Here is a 16947-nt window from a genome sequence, read left to right as displayed (position 1 = left end):
CACCCATGGTTCACTTGAGCATGAATAGAGTTCGGTCTCCTTATGAATTCAAGTTGATAAAGAAGTGGACTTCGGAGCTTTCGCTACGACCCCTCCAAGGCGGGCAACTATCCCAGGTTTATTCGTAACTGGCTCCCTATCCAGGTCTTCCTCCTCAACAAACCTGCTAGTGGAGGAAGGCCTCCTAGGGATAAGAGACATAGGGCCGGAAACTCCGTGTTCAGATCGGTGAGGCAAGAGACGAATTCATCGTCAGTTACCTCCACGATATCCAAAATACCAGCTTCTCACCTGGAGGAGGGAAGGGAGATATGAGCATAGCGATAGCAGTATCTTTTCCTCTTTTGATAGAATCCCACATGCCTCTTCGACTGATCGTTACTCTCGATGGTGAGGATGTTATTGATTGTGAACCCATATTAGGCTATTTACACAGAGGAGCCTTGTGACGAGACGCGGACATTCCTCATGCTGCGGTTCCCTCCGGTCCGTTCCTGGGTTGGGTTAGGGGAAGATCCGAGCGATTGCCTTCGTGGATCCAAACGTGCTCACAAGGCGCACAATAAGGGAAAGGGAGCTAGCTGCTTCCATATCGCCCCCAAAAAAGAACCAAAAAGTTCCAGAGGCATCTTCCATTCATTTCGATTTAGGTCTTTCTGCACCATATTTAGATCTTCCCTTTCTACGATCCGGAATTCCCAAGTAACTCGGCAAAATAGCCCCGTAACTTCGGGAGAAGGGGTGCCCCCTCACAAAAGGGGGCCGCAGTGACCAGGCCCGGGCGACTGTTTACCAAAAACACAGGTCTCCGCAAAGTCGTAAGACCATGTATGGGGGCTGACGCCTGCCCAGTGCCGAAAGGTCAAGGAAGTTGGTGAACTAATGACAGGGAAGCTGGCGACCGAAGCCCCGGTGAACGGCGGCCGTAACTATAACGGTCCTAAGTTAGCGAAATTCCTTGTCGGGTAAGTTCCGACCCGCACGAAAGGCGTAACGATCTGGGCACTTCCCATGCTTGCGCGGTGAGGAGGACGAGGCCTTGAGAAGCTTTTCCACCATTTTTCCCCTTTGGCATTTCGATCCATGGTGGTACCGCTCAGATAGCGGCCAATCCTCCTAACTGCGCGCGGGCCGGGCTTAGAGCGCGTGAAACTCATCCGCTTGCTATTTTGGTCCAGCCTGAGTGGCCATAACTTCTACTGTGATTTAGTTTGGAGCGGTCTTGCTCTTGTTGTTCCATTGTTGCGCGTCCTATTCTGATATTAGGACCAAGAGGTACTGGATTCTCTTTCGGATAGGCCCTGAAAGGAGAAGAAAGGCTGAAATGCCAACGGACGTCTGTCTATTCTCTAATTTACCCGATCCCTATCCGCTTTCCAAAAAGGTAACCCAAAGCTAGCTGGTTCTCCCCGAAATGCGTTGAGGCGCAGCAGTTGACTGGACATCTAGGGGAGCAAAAAGATAAGGTCGGAATACCGGAGTTCTTTCTTTGCTTCCAAGAACATAGATTCCTTCTTCAACCCAGGTCATGACCGAGGGCGGGTATCTCACTCGCATATCTAGAGCCCAGCATCTCTCCTGAAGGACACCTTCTGCAGAACCATTTCATTAGTACGGGTGCTGCCGTGCCACGGGGCACGACCATGGAAGTAATGAAAAAGAAGAAGTTATGTAGTTGGACCATCTGCTCTATCCGTTCGATTTGAGCTTCTCCAGAGAAGATGAGACGCTAAAAATGAAAGTGTTCACAACGCATACCAAGAAAGGGTACCTATGTTGCCGACCATTAATGACTAGTTCGAAGACCAGGAGCAGGGGCACGTGCCAAGAAAGATTTGTTACTTTCCCTATGGTTTTCAAACATTTTCAATAAAACCTTCTCGTAGAAGTATTTTCACAAAGTTTTCGGTGAGACATCTTCCTCTTAGTGCTACAAATGGCTTCTTCCTTAGTTCTTTATAGCTCTTTCACCTCTTTTAGACTCTTTGCAATGTTTAGTGTGGGGAACTCTACACTATTGTACTCAGATGCTATTCCTTCAAGAAAGTATCGGAAAGCAAAAAGGGACTCGTTCACCGTATCGCGTCCAATACAGCTATGCCACAAGTTGACCTAACCAACTGGTAAACAAAACCCAAGTTAACGGATCGACCTAGGAATAGGATGAATAGAACCATTGAATCGTCACCTAGTGGAGCAGAGAGCCTTCCTTTAAGAAAGAAATAACTCCCTACAATGTCCATGGTCAGGAAACCACAACCATCTATTGATCAATGAGCTAGTCAACTAGAGGCTCACTAGGGACATGTTGTGGTCTATGTATTACAGTTTCCGGTTAATACAATTATAGCATGAACAATAGACAATTATCATGAACATGGAAATATAATAATAACCATTTTATTATTGCCTCTAGGGCATATTTCCAACACATATTTCCTTCATTTAGTTCATCTGATCTCGTGGTAGATCGACTCTGTAACCATCCTATACACTTCAATACAATCAAGCAGGACGTAGGGTTTTACCTCTTCGAGAGGGCCCGAACCTGGGTAAACATCATCTCCTTCGTCCCTTGTTACCCATTGATCCAAGATCCACAGCTCGGGACCCCGTACCCAAGATCCGCCGGTTTTGACACCGACACTGGTGCTTTCGTTGAGAGTTCCGTTGTGAGATCGCCAAAAGGATCGATGGCTCGCCAGATCATCGGAGAGGGCATCAACATCGGTAACATCTTTGTCCCCGGCCAGCTCTTCGCGTTCGGCGGCATTTTTTTGCACGCCAACTCGGCCGGCCACCTCGACCAGGTCGCCAATTTCGCCCCTGAGCACGAGATCGGGTTCGGCAACCTAGAGTATGTCATTGATGCTTGGGGCGATCTTATCTTCACCGAGTTCTCAGCCTTGCCTGAGGCGCCCGAAAACCCCGAAGCTTTGACCTCGGGATCTCTTTCCGACCCGGTCCCTGAGTCGCCCTTACCTTGGGTCCGGCTTCAAGCCTGGATTCGAATTCGGCGTCCGAAGACCGGGAGTCCACCTTGGCCGGACTCACCTTGCTTACCTCGGACCCGGCTTCAAGCCTGAATGCAACTTCGGCGTCCGAAGACCGGGAGTCAACCATGTTAGAATAAATCCGAGGTCACCATCGATCATCCGAGGACCAAGCAATCACACGAACACGACACCGAGATTTGTTAACGAGGTTCACCGATATGGCTACATCCTCGGGGCTTGATTGCAGGCGCTCCTCCCAGTGACACCATCACAATACCGCACCCGGTCGCCCTGGACGCCGGCACATGCCGCCGGCTTCCCCTGCGTTCCTATGCTATTATGTTGGCATAGGTTACGTCGTGTGTCTACCCCCGCTATATATGAGAGTCCTTGGATACAAGTGTCCTACTTGGACACGACTTGATATCCTATCTAAACACAATACAACTACAAGTCCAATTGTAACCTACCTTGTACACTATATTCGACATAACTCTAACAGACTCCACCTTGGCGAATATTCTCCACCACCTTGATTTCATCAATGCATCAAACTTCCATGTACATTGGACTTGAGCTTATCCTGTGAGCACCGCTGCTACTCCAAAGACTCCATATGACTCCACCTACAACTTGTAGTCCCTTCTTTTCTTGACCACGGTCAACACTCAAGCAAAATTAAGTTCCTTGTTACTCTAGTTTGTGCTCCCAACTTCCAGAGTATCCGTCCAACACCATTACACACTCGTGAAAGTGAACAACTCACATATTGGGTGTCACACATAAGAGTTACCTAAACTCAACATCACCGCTCCTTTCTTGACCGCCTGTCTGAAACATGAAGGAATTTCACCATTGTTTGTACTCATCCCGAGTAAAATTTGCAGTTGCCTCACCACATGTATGACCACCAGAGCCCTGGCACGTCTCCATGCCCCGTGCGTACCGCACGCCTTGCCGCTATTACTATCGAGCCTCCGCTGTCCTGGTCGAGTCTCAAATGGTCGCGATCCCACACCACTCAACCCCCACTGCAGAGTACCATCGATCATCACCGACCGATGACGAGTTTCACGCTTCCATCAGACCACTGGGCTCCAGTCTGAATTACATGTCACTCGCTTTTTCCCCTGCTGAATAGGCTTCGACTCCCTATGCACTTACGCCGTAGCCCCTCAATCAGCACCGAGTGAAGTCCTCCAGACTCCAGCTCCACCTTCAACATGTCTCCATGGTAGATGATCAGTCCACCCACGCGCCCCGTCGAATTCAAGCTCACATGTGATCCGCCTTGAATCAACCCTGCGCCATAGTCTTGTCGAAGCCGTACAAGCCCTCAGACATGCGCCACGTGTTTCCACGCCCTAGAAGTCGGTCACCATCAGCATCACGCTCCTATGTCCTGTCGCCGATCCCACCACCGTCTTCTGTTTCAACCGACTTGCGTCGATCCATCAGACTATCTAGTCCGACCCAGGCTCCCAAATCATCTTCCGCAAATTTCCATCCATCACATAATATTTCCATCTTAGCTGGCTTGGCTTCCCGCAACGCCTTCAAGCATCTCTGTTGTGCCAACAAATCTTTCATCCATGTTTGCCATAACCCAAGGTTTTTAGTTCCGTAAACTTCTCCACCTCAAATCTTGTACCCGATGGCACCATTGTTCTTTGTACGGCTGACCTTGCGAAAAATTATCTGAGCTTTCCTCACGTGATGTCCAAATACACAAACAAAACCTAACGTGGTACACCCTTATATGTACTAATAGCAATTTCAACCAAATAAAATCTTCTGGTAATCACATGATGGCTCCCTTGCACAACTCCCATGCATGCTAACTAGATAGGAAGTGCGGCTTGCCGCACCCCACCCGGTCCAGTTCTATCCAACCCGATAGTATACACATGAAGCAAAGGTAAGGTAACAACAAACACATAAAAGGCATTATTGAGACCACTGATTCAACATTGGGATCTCTCAAAGAAACATGAGGAAGCAAACAATTACTAATAGTAATGGTTTAGTTGACTACATCTTTTGAGCATGCCACTGAAAATGTAGCATGTTATACCTAAAGAAACACAAATATTCATGTGCTACTTCAGGAAGAGGCAAGACACTGGCCTTGCAGCTTCTCACAGTGATGATTCCTATTATAGGTTCATATAATGTAGCATCAAAAGCCTAAAGCATTGTGGTTCATATACCAAAAGTAGGCCATAGTGGTTGTCCCAGCTAACTTATTTACATTCCTTTCATTCTGCATTAATACAGTAGTAAACTAAATGGTTGACTATTAGATGTATAGCTTCCTCCGAGCGTCTTCATCTGATTTGCTTGCATGTCGGTTCGTACTGCATGCTGCGACATACCAATCTGTTGAAGAACGTATCATGTTAGCTAAATTATTCTTATAGTGTGTCTCATGGATAAGGTGAAAACAATTTGGCATATCTTAATGATAATCAATTTGGATAATAGTAATCTGTATACTACATAGTTTCTTCAACATAAATAAAAGAATATAAAAGAGTAAGAGGACACATTTAAGCATTTAGTTATTCACCACAATCGCCACAAAAATCCTTCATAAGCATTCAATCTGTGCTAATGCTGAGAAGACCAGGAAGCAAACATTGGAGAAAACATGGTATTTAACGAAAGCAGATGCAAAACATGCAGTGAAAAAGGTAATTAAATCATGATTTGCATAATCACAAAAGGAAGTTTGTTAGTACGTGATGAGTCCACAATGGGTGAAAATAATGAAACATGTGGGGAGGTAGTTTCAAGTTATTTTTTAACAAAAAAATCCCCAAGTTTCACTATAGTTCAAAGCATAAATGTTCAACCATTCCCTACCCAAAGAGCGAGATTTAGGCCCAATTTTCCACTTGCAGCACTAAACTGATGTGAGTAGGAACATAAGTATTGAATCTTTAGCAGTGCTAAACCAAAGGATGCATGCAATTGGAAGAGGTAGCTTCTAATAGCTAATGCATGGCTACACTGTAGTCAACAGAGGCTGGAAATGAAATAAATAAATGACTATGCTGGCAATGGCATCCGTCGTCCAAGATCACATAGTAAGCACTCATGCAAAGCGGGCACAGAGCAACATAGAAGAAAGGGGATACCTGCAGGTTGTGGCTGCTGGAGCACAGAATGAATGTTGGAGTTGATAAAAAAGGAGACGTGACATGAGGGGTTACAGTAGCAGAAGGGCAGATGAGGTAGGGGCATGAAGGAGATCTTTGCCACTCCTCTTCTAAATCATCAGCTCCTCTTTACATGATGCAGGGATCCTATAAGGCTCTAGACTCTGCATGCAAATGATATAGAAATGGTGATATAAATATATAATTGCTTGGAAGCTACAACGATCCAAAGCACAATGATATCATGAAGAAGTTAGCAATCCATATAATTAGTGCAAGTTCTTCAAAAAAGTGAGGTGAGTATGGTAACCTTGCATTAACATATACTCCTATCAGTTAAAAAATATACAACATCGAATCATATATGAGTTTGGCCGGAGAAGCTATATTTGAACCGTTAGCAAAGAATGTAAATAATACAAAAAGGGAGATGGAGTGATCAAAAGCATGCAGAAACTGATCATTCATCAGTAAATCTCTATCAATGGAAAAAATATATTCAAATTGTTAGCAAAGAATTATGTAAATAATAGAAATGGAGATGTTATATCAATAGAGAGCATGCATAGCATGAAATGAATGCACATCAACAAACATAGCACATCAACTGCCATAAGTGAAACCTAAACCTACGGCTCTCTCTGTTGGGGTACTGTTTTTAACAAATCTTCTCTAGTAGCTTGCAATGGCACATTTATAGAATACCCAAGTATCGTCAGTACAGCAATGTGATTAATCGAAAGGATTAAGATGTCTCAAAAGAAAAGCATACAGTCTATGAAGATCTAATGTAAGTTCAGAACACACAATTCAGTGCCTTGAAGCGACATATGTGTGCTTGTGGCTGCCACCATCGTCACTAATTAATTGAGGCATTTTCCTGAAGCAACCATGAGATAAGAGAAAGCAACACAAGAACAACAATAGACAGAAATCCACCTTACTCATTCCGACTGAACGCATGCTCATGCCAAATTGATCATATCTGAAGGAGATACGTGGGAAATAACTGGAGAGCGATTGTCGAGCCCTCCCTACTGTGGAGACCTTGCCGGAGATGCCGACCTCGACCAAGGCATTTTTATGTTGTCTTGTCTTGAGCATACACCCATATAAAAGGAAGGGACGGATGCATTCTTTGTCAACATCCCCCCAGTATATATATATATATAGAAACAGTAACACAAAATAGCTGCAAGACCGAATAAAAAGGGCATTAACAACACACTTCTATAAAATAGTGCAAAGTGAAAAAAAATCAATCATATATTGTACACTGTAATAGGAGAAAAAAATTTATTATCTGGCCAAGATCTCTATTTGCAAGCTAATGTGAGAGCAAAGGAATCTGACAAAGAATCTTTCATCTCCTCCAACAATAACAGAAAAAAGAGATACAACCAGCTCTCCTAGATGTACAAGACCCTGAAGTGAACTATTCTTGGGCTCGTGAAAATAATTGTGAATACTAAATCTGCTGTGCAGTATAAAAGAATTCAGTCATTACTAAGTTTATTGCAACTCATTTAAGGAAAAAAGAAGCCTACATTCAAGTCACATTCTTCTTGCTTGCCTACAATTGTTGTTATCCCTTTCGGCCCTTCAGCTTTATATCCTCACTTTGTTGTTACTTCACTAATAAGAATTTGAAGTCGGAACTCCCACCTGGCTGTAGGAAGATTACTCTTGCCCGTTCTGTTCATAGAGGCTGGGGAAAAGTAAATTATACAATTCTGGGAAGTTTACAAAAGACCATGCTAAAAGCGGCTTCACAATTTGTATTGTCAGCACATATTTTGTCAAGCTTGACTAAAACTCACACACCAAATATATTATTTGGACATTAGGGTGATTATAAAAGAAGAAAACATTTGGTACATGTTAATGCTTTATTACGGAAGAAAAGTAGAAAGATAAATGCACCCCACTTTTAGGATTGAGTTAGCAACTAACTATCACTACGTACCAATCAGTCCGCGAGATAGCCCGCATGCTATACCAATGCATCCCCATGCAGCGACGCAAGATGAGAACAGTGGCAAACGGACACGACGGGAACAACTGGGCCCGTGATATCCAAGGAACCATCGGGATACATGAGATTGGCCAGTACCTGATGCTATGGCAAACGATACAGCATTTCACCCTCTCGGAAGAACCCGACCGACTGCTTTGGAGATGGACAGCAAGCGCCACATACTCAGCCCAATCTTGCTACGTGGCCACCTTCCAGGGATCTACACGCTGCTACTCGTGGAAGCTAACTTGGAAGAGCTGGGCGCCACCCCGCGTCAAACTCTTCCACTGGCTTGCCTCCCGGGACCGTTGTTGGACGGCGTCGAGACTGGCCAGCCGCGGCCTGCAGCAGCACCCTAGGTGCCTCCTTTGCGACCAAGACCCGGAGACCATGCAACACCTGCTACTAGCGTGCCCATTTGCTAAGCAGACCTGGCACATCATCCTGGACTGGGCGCACATCCGTGCCCAAACACCAGCCAATGAACCCACCTTGATGGACTGGTGGCTGCGGGCTAAGGCGCAAACCCCTCCAGCACTATGCAAAGCTCTGCAATCGATCACACTGCTCGTCCCCTGGATGATCTGGAAACAGAGGAACGAATGCGTCTTCGACAATGCAAGACCCTCGATAGATGCGATAGTGACAGGATTAATTAAAGACGAGGCCAAATGTTGGGCGCAAGCTGGGGCACATGGGCTGCGAGTAGTCCTGCCCGCCTCTTGGGATGTCCACTGATCGGAGGCGCTAGGACCTTGTAAATATAACTGAGGGAGTCCTGGATTATGGGGTCCTCGGGGAGCCGGCCTATGTGACATGGGCCGGACTGACAGGCCGTGAAGATATAAAACAGAAGGCCTTTTCCCGTGTCCAGATGGGACACTCCTTTGCGTGGATAACTAGCTTGGCATCCGGATGTGTAGTTTCCTTCCTTTGTAAAACCGACTTTGTATAGCCCTAGCCCCCTCCGGTGTCTTATATAAACCGGAGGGTTTAGTCCGTAGGGGCAATCATAATCATACAGGCTAGACGTCTAGGGTTTAGCCATTACGATCTCGAGGTAGATCAACTCTTGTAACCCCTATACTCATCAAAGTCAATCAAGCAGGAAGTAGAGTATTACCTCCATTAAGAGGGCCCGAACCTTGGTAAACATCATGTCCCCTGCCTCCTGTTACCTTCGATCCTTAGACGCACAGTTCCGGACCCCCTACCCGAGATCCGTCGGTTTTGACACCAACATTGGTGCTTTCACTGAGAGTTCCTCTGTGCCATCGACAGAAGGGTTGATGGCTCGCCTTGTCATCAAGGACAGCCTTCCGGAGAAACCATAGCTTTGGGGCAAACCCTCCGGCTCAGCAGCTACACCATGGGCGCTTGTTCAGCCATTAAGCCAAAGGCAGCCCAGCCTGTCACCAAAAATCATCTCCGCATCGGCCCTGAATACTCTGACAAGATGGATCCGGCAGATGTATCGGCCCTAAACGAACTGCTAGATCGCATCGCCGACCTGGGGGTCGCAACCGACTATGATCGGATTGAGCTTAAACCCGATCAGAGAGAAATCAAATCTCCGCAGATCACCCATCAGGTGGCAGTTGTCGAGGACTCAAGCTGACGATAACTCTCCTCCTACGTTGAGGACAAAGTATGTTCGGATTTCCGAGCTCGAAGAGCCGGACACCCATCTTCGGGAGGACACTTCCTATCCTCCGAACATAAAATTAGGCATAGAGCCCAAAAACTCACCGGACGCTATGGAGCCCGGGCTGGTAACTTCGGAAATTCTTCAGAATCCGGACTTCATAGCGGGTCAGGGTTTGGATTTAATCCCGCCCACCCACCACAAGCAATATTCCCCAAGAAATTCCGGTCCTCCGGATATATGCGACTTAATGTACGTACGATAGCAGCCTCAGGAAACAGTCCACCACTTTTGGGCCAGATTCCTTCTTGTTAAAAACAAGATCAAAGATTGCTGCGACGACGACGCGATCTCGGTATTTTGCAACAATTGCACGGATGAGGGAATCCTTAATTCCCTCAACCGCCGTCGCGTACTGCACTTTACAGATTTGGCACACATAGTACAGAAGTACTGCGCAATGGAAAGCGCCTGAAAAACCCAGACAACCCGCTCGGAACCACAGGCCTTTAGACCATCTCCCGGACGGGCAAAGAGGATGCACCCTCGTGGAGCACCTAATCATCATCCCGTGGACAAGAAAATCAAGCCCTTTACGGGGCATAGAACTGTCCTCGAGGAATGGCTCGACAAGCCCTGTCAAATTCACATGACGCCGAACAACGAACCAACGCATAGCCTTCGAGCATGTTGGATACTCCGGCAAGTGGCCAAGAGCGGCGAGGGTATCCTCACCAACGACACCCCAGAGAACTACTCTTCGGAGGACAAGTATCTCAAAGTAAATCCTTGGAATGATACGGCGATCACTTTCAACGCCGATGACGAACCAAGATCCCGCTCAGTCCGGGCACCAGCTGCTTTGGTCCTAAACCCAATCGTAGACGGCTTTCGGCTCACTAAAGTGCTAATGGACGGCGGTAGCGGACTGAACCTCATCTACGAGGACACGCTCAATAAAATGCAAACGAACAGGAGTCGCATTAAGCAAAGTAACACAACCTTTCGCAGTATTATCCCTAGTCGGGAAGCAAGATGTTCGGGGAAAATCCAACTCGACGTGGTATTCGGCACGCCGGAAAACTATAGGTCCAAAGAGTTACCCTTCCATGTGGTGCCTTTCAACAGCGGGTATCACACCCTGCTGGGGCGAGATGCATTCACACGCTTCCAAGCCGTACCCCATTACAGGTACTAGTCGTCTACCCGTGCATACGCACGGGCTAGTAAGAAATAGAGAAAAAACTTCATAAATATGTCTTTGAGGTATGGAGTTATACTCTTTTATTTTGTACAGAATATTTCCAACAATAGTCACCTTGATTAAATGATATATGTGTGGACTGTAACTATGTTTTTTAATTCTCATCTCTCTGTTGTCTTGTAATTTTTTATGCATTACGCACTGTATGTTATTGCTTTATCTATGCCAATTGAATTGTTAGAATGTGTTTGTTATTCCAACATGTGCCATTGGAATGCATGTCTTCGAACATAGTTATTTGAGACATGCCCTATCTTTGGCATCCATACATATAACAACTGAATGCATAATTTTTTAGGGCTGGTAATTTGCAACATTGAAAATAATAATTAATTGTATATTTAATGCATACATGTCATGTTGTAGCACATTGGTCTTCCATTTCAATGTACACTATAAAACAATTTGGTCTGAGCTCTCACTTGACTTATAATCTGCAGTTTTTGATCTGTTTTTGATCTTTCTATTAACTATTTTGATTATATGTCTAAAAAATAGAGAGCAAATATGAAAATTGCTTTATGTCGTACTTTTGTAAATGTGTATACACAGTGTGAATATTATGTCTCTAAAAGATGTTACTAAAAATAATTTTACGTATACATTAACATATTTATAATTGTGTTACAAATTCTGAATCAATCTTTGTTCTATCTCCCTTCAAAATAAAAATTAAGGTCACAGAGAATTTGGACAACTTTGTAAAAAAAGCTTTAATAGATAATACCCTACAGGAAACTTGTGTGTTAGCACATAATTAATAATGATATAATCTGGAGCATGTTGCCTCTTAGATTGAAATAAATCTGGTCTCAATGTCGTTGGTAACTCACGGACATAAGATATGGAAAATCCAATCACCTTGTTGCCATGTTGTTTACTTTCAAGGCATTTACCATGCGTACTCACGAACATCAGTTAGCCATGTTCGTCTGAGGACCATGCTCCACCAAGTAACCATGTGGCTATAATGCTCATTCTCGTTTTTTCTTCCACCCTACATTAGCCATTAAAAAAAATCAGGAATGAAAAGCCCACTCATCCGTTTGCAATTATGAGAAAACGGAATTTTTAATACCTCATTTCCATGTCAATCCATGTCACATTCACATGTTTTCAATCGGCGGTAGACATCATTTAATCCCTAGTCCTTGTTGCCTCTTTCTCGGTAGACATCAAAACAGCATGTTGGAAGGATGTGAGAGTGTATCTTACTATGTTGTCCCGAGTCTTAATTATTCTACCAATATTAACACTAAGAAAATTTAAAACGGATTCAGAAAACTTTTGCCTAACATGGTATGTCTGACTTCATTACAGCCGCCCCTGCTACCGGTTTGGTCGATTTAGGCATGGTTTATATGGCTGACATCCTTGTTGATCTTGAACTCTTGCAGTCATTCGAAATTTGTCCAGTCTCCATGGGTATAAAGACCACCATTAGGATAATGAACATCTGCGTAATCAAGAACATGGGCGTCCTGTGAACGCTCATGTGTACACCACCCTAGATCAGTTGTATCATGTACGTTCAGGCGGGTTGAAAGGCCCGTCTATTGGCTAAGTCTGAATTTATCGAAAATTAAATTGGCTAATTCTGAAGATCACAATTCAAGTCATGGCTGACACTACCCGTAAGTACGGCCGAGCGCACAATGCTGACCTGCTGCTGGTACTTGTTTGTTCAGTCCCGGGCACATGTTGAATCCGCGACTCGTTGTGCATGACACATGGTCCGGTGCTGATCAAACCTGCAGGTCACGTGGACACATCAAATCAATGTTTGTTTTTTGTGTGGCCTTGGCAGGTAGCCGAAACAGATATAAATTAATTGGTCTTCTAATCAAACTGGTTCGACCTACTTGTAGTTCCTCCATGCATATCAATCCGTCTTCTGCAGATGTATCTCACCCAAGTGAGAACGGGTAAAGAAACCAAGAGGACACATATCAAGATCCGAATTAGAAGGCAAAAGATGAGGAGAGACATTAACGTGCTCTCTAGACCTATCAGAAGAATAACAAACCAATCAGAAAAAGTTACATACATAAGAGATTCTGTAGCGCCTCTTGGATATATACGTCCATGAACCACCAATTTGCATGCAGGGAGTCTATCCCATAGGCCGGTGACATGATCCGCTAGAGGTGGCAGCTGCTGGCTTGGGCTTGCCATCCAAACGGGAGATGTGCCTTTGATCTACCTGCGATGTGGCAGAGCCGTTCCCATGCGGATGGAGACTACGTAGTATATCAGGAGGACAATCTCCTGCCAGGGTCTGCAGCCGAGATTGTACCAGCGCATCAAGTCTGGAGGGAGCAAGTCATCGAGCGGGGTGAGGGAGGGCACTTTTGCGCTGGCTTCTACCTAGAATATATAGCAAAAGATCGAGCGGAGGTGGACGTCGTGGAAGAGAAGGAGGGGATTCGAAGACGGAGAAAAATATTGTGCGAGGCTTCTTTAGGGAAAGATCGATCCTGATTTTCTATATGAGCACGGTAGATTGTTTTTTATTTATTTGAGAGGTTGCCTAGATTGGTTTTCTACAACAGAGATATGTTGTTTTTTAGATGGATCTGATGTTCTATAGCAGCACGGTAGATTTTTCTTTTTGAGAGGTTGTTTAGATTGCTATGTTGCTTTTTTTTCTTAGATGGATTATATTGATCGATCTGCACCGTTATAACTCGGCCCCATAAGATGGACGGCCGGTAATTACTAATTAACATGGGAATTTTTAGGAAGTGACGAATTAGTATAGGTAGGTATAGGTATAGATAGATATAGATAGATAGATAGATAGATAGATAGATATGAAGCTCAAAATGCCCGGGCCCAATGGATTTATCACTATCACCAGTGATCCGGACATAGCACTCCGTGCTGAAAACAAAACCGCCTCTCTGGCCCTCGAGGCTTTATCCGAAGCCCTCGTGGCCAAAGAACTAACCACCCTACGTTCCACAGTGGATAGGGACGACATAATCCTCGATAAGAGACCCAAGTCCACTTCCTTCAAGCCAGCAGACGAAATAGTCAAATTCCAAGTCCACCCGATGGACCCCAAGAAGACAGCTTTCATTGGGGCACAGCTGGATCCGACGGTCGACGCCGCATTACGTGCATTCCTGCATGAGAACTGGGACATTTTTGCCTGGCACCCTTCGGATATGCCAGGTATCCCACGAAGACTGGCCGAGCATAGTCTCAACATACTGAAGGGATATAAACCAGTCAAACGAACTTTGCGCCAATTTTCTGAACCCAAACGATAGGCTATGGGGGAGGAGCTAGCCAAGCTACTCGAAGCCGGGTTTATCAGAGAGATCAAACATCCAAACTGGCTAGCAAACCTGGTCATGGTACCTAAGAAGGATAAATCTTGGCGCCTGTGTGTCAACTTCAAAGACCTCAATAAGGCTTGCCCTAAGAACCCCTTCCCACTACCTCGCATTGACCAAATTATTGACGCGACCGCAGGACATGATTCCCTGTGCTTCCTCGATGCATACTCTGGATACCATCAAATTAAGATGAAAGAATCCGACCAAGCCACAACGGCATTCATCACGCCATATGGGCCCTTCTGCTTCAACACTATGCCTTTCGGGCTCAAGAACGCCGGCGCTACCTACCAACGCATGATTCAAACATGCCTGGAAAAGCAAATCGGCAAAACTATGGAGGCATATGTGGATGGCGTAGTCATCAAAACCAAGCATGTCGAATCATTGGTGGATGACTTACGCCTTACATTCGACAACCTTCGAGCATATGACATACGTCTCAATCTAGAAAAATGCGTTTTCGGCATTCCAGCCGGAAAGCTGCTTGGGTTCATTGTCTGCAATAGAGGAATCGAAGCAAACCCAGCCAAAATCCGAGCCCTGTCACAGTTGGCAACACCAACAGACCTCAAGCAGGTCCAAAAACTAGTTGGATGTGTGGCAGCCTTGAGCTATTTTATACCAGACTAGGGGAAAAGGCATTGCCATTGTCACCTGCTTCGCCGCACCAACCACTTTGTGTGGACGGACGCCGCCACAGCCGGACTGGAAGAAATAAAAACTTTGCTTGCAAGCAACCCAATCCTGGCCGCACCAAACGTCGGAGAACCGATGTTGCTCTACATATCGGCGACTCACCAGGTGGTGAGTGCGGTGCTCGTCGTAGAACGAGATGAAGAGGGACATAAATTCCGACTTCAAAAACCAGTATATTACATATCGACGGTCCTTACACCATGCAAATACCGATACCCGCATTATCAAAAGATAGCATATGTGGTCTTTATGGCATCCCGCAAGCTGTGGCACTACTTTCAAGAGTGCTCGATCACGGTGGCTTCCGAAGTACCACTTAATGATATTATAAACAACCGGGACGCCACTGGCCGGATTGCCAAATGGGCCATTGAGCTCTTACCATTTGAAATAATTTACAAGCCACGCCGAGCTATTAAATCTCAGGTGTTGGCCGACTTCGTCACCGAATGGACAGAGGCCGAACTCCCTAAAGAGTACGGCACATATTCCAACTGGGTGATGCACTATTCCAATTGGGTGATGCACTTCGACGGCTCTAACATACTAGCCGGATTGGGGGCTGGTGTCGTCTTGACATCCCCCACAGGAGACACAGTCTGTTATGTGCTGCAAATACTGTATACAGACTCTAACAATGCAGCCGAATACGAGGCCCTATTGCACGGTCTTCGGATGGCTGTCTCCATGGGCATACAACGCCTCGAAGTGCGAGGGGATTCAAACCACGCAATATCTTAGATAAACGGATACTTCAACGCAAAGGATTCGAAGATGGCAGCTTACCGTAACGCCGTGCTCAAAATATCAGCTCGGTTTGAGGGGCTCGAGTTTCATCATGTGGCTCGAGAGAGTAATCAAGCTACGGACATTCTTGCCCGCATGGGCGCCAAACGCAACCCCGTCCCACCTAACACCTTCGTGGAGAGACTCTTCAAGCCATCCGTAGTGTGGCAGGATGATAGCGGCAACACCGTTTCGGAGCCGATCATACCCCCAGATTCCGAACACACTTCCGATATCGTCGGGGGTTCGGGCACCGAAATAACACTATCGGCCCATGAAATTATGGTTGTAATTTCCCTATGGACTGAACCTTTCCTCGCCTACCTTACTGGGAAGGAGCTCCCTGATGATCAGATGGAGGGCCATCGTATTGTCCGACGCTCGAAGGCCTACAAAGTCCATGAGTGGGAACTGTACAAGAAAAGTACCACCGGAGTAATTCAAAGATGTATCTCCGAAGAAGAAGGACGACAACTCTTGGCTGAAATACACGCCGGTCTTGATGGCCATCATGCCGCAGCTCGGGCCCTGGTAAGTAAGGCCTTCCATACGGGTTTCTTTTGGCCCACGGCTTGAGCAGACGCACAGGACCTCGTACAGCGTTGTGTTGGCTGCCAGCTTTTCGCCAATCAAAGACATATGCCGCCCACTGCCTTACGAACAATCCCCATTACTTGGCCTTTTGCGGTCTGGGGGCTAGACATGGTCGGACCCCTTAAAGGGGGAAGCCATAAGAAGAAATATCTACTGGTTATGCTCGACAAGTTCACTAAGTAGATAGAAGCCAAACCAGTCAAAACGGCCAAAGCCGGACCGGTTATAGACTTCATATCCGGTGTTGTACACCGTTATGGTGTCCCGCATAGCATCATTACTGACAACGGTTCTAACTTTACGGCCGATGAGGTGAAAACCTGGTGCGCTAATTTGGGCATCAAGCTCGATTACGCCTCCATATATCACCCCAGACAAACGGTCAGGTAGAACAGGCTAACGACTTGATAATGAGCGGCATCAAACCCAGACTAGCGCGAT

The 16947-nt window shown here is 45.9% G+C and overlaps 1 long non-coding RNA gene across 2 annotated transcripts; it reads right to left on the bottom strand.

Moving 5' to 3' along the window:
• Positions 1–5083: 5083 nt before the first annotated feature.
• LOC123099483 (uncharacterized) lies at positions 5084–13651 on the bottom strand. 2 transcript variants are annotated; one of them, XR_006448168.1, is made up of 8 exons: positions 13131–13651; positions 12946–12977; positions 12747–12834; positions 12162–12564; positions 11945–12080; positions 7097–7349; positions 6137–6321; positions 5085–5375 (listed from the first exon to the last, which is right to left on the bottom strand). It is a non-coding gene; the product is annotated as an uncharacterized lncRNA (long non-coding RNA). The 2 variants fall into 2 exon arrangements; XR_006448167.1 differs by having other exon boundaries at positions 5084–5375; positions 12162–12834.
• Between the last annotated feature and the right edge of the window lie 3296 nt (positions 13652–16947).

This window comes from Triticum aestivum, chromosome 4D (assembly GCF_018294505.1).
Source record: "Triticum aestivum cultivar Chinese Spring chromosome 4D, IWGSC CS RefSeq v2.1, whole genome shotgun sequence".
Classification (NCBI taxonomy): Eukaryota; Viridiplantae; Streptophyta; class Magnoliopsida; order Poales; family Poaceae; genus Triticum; species Triticum aestivum.
The sequence above is the reverse complement of the archived record's forward strand: the minus strand, read 5'-3'. Positions and strand labels throughout refer to the sequence as shown.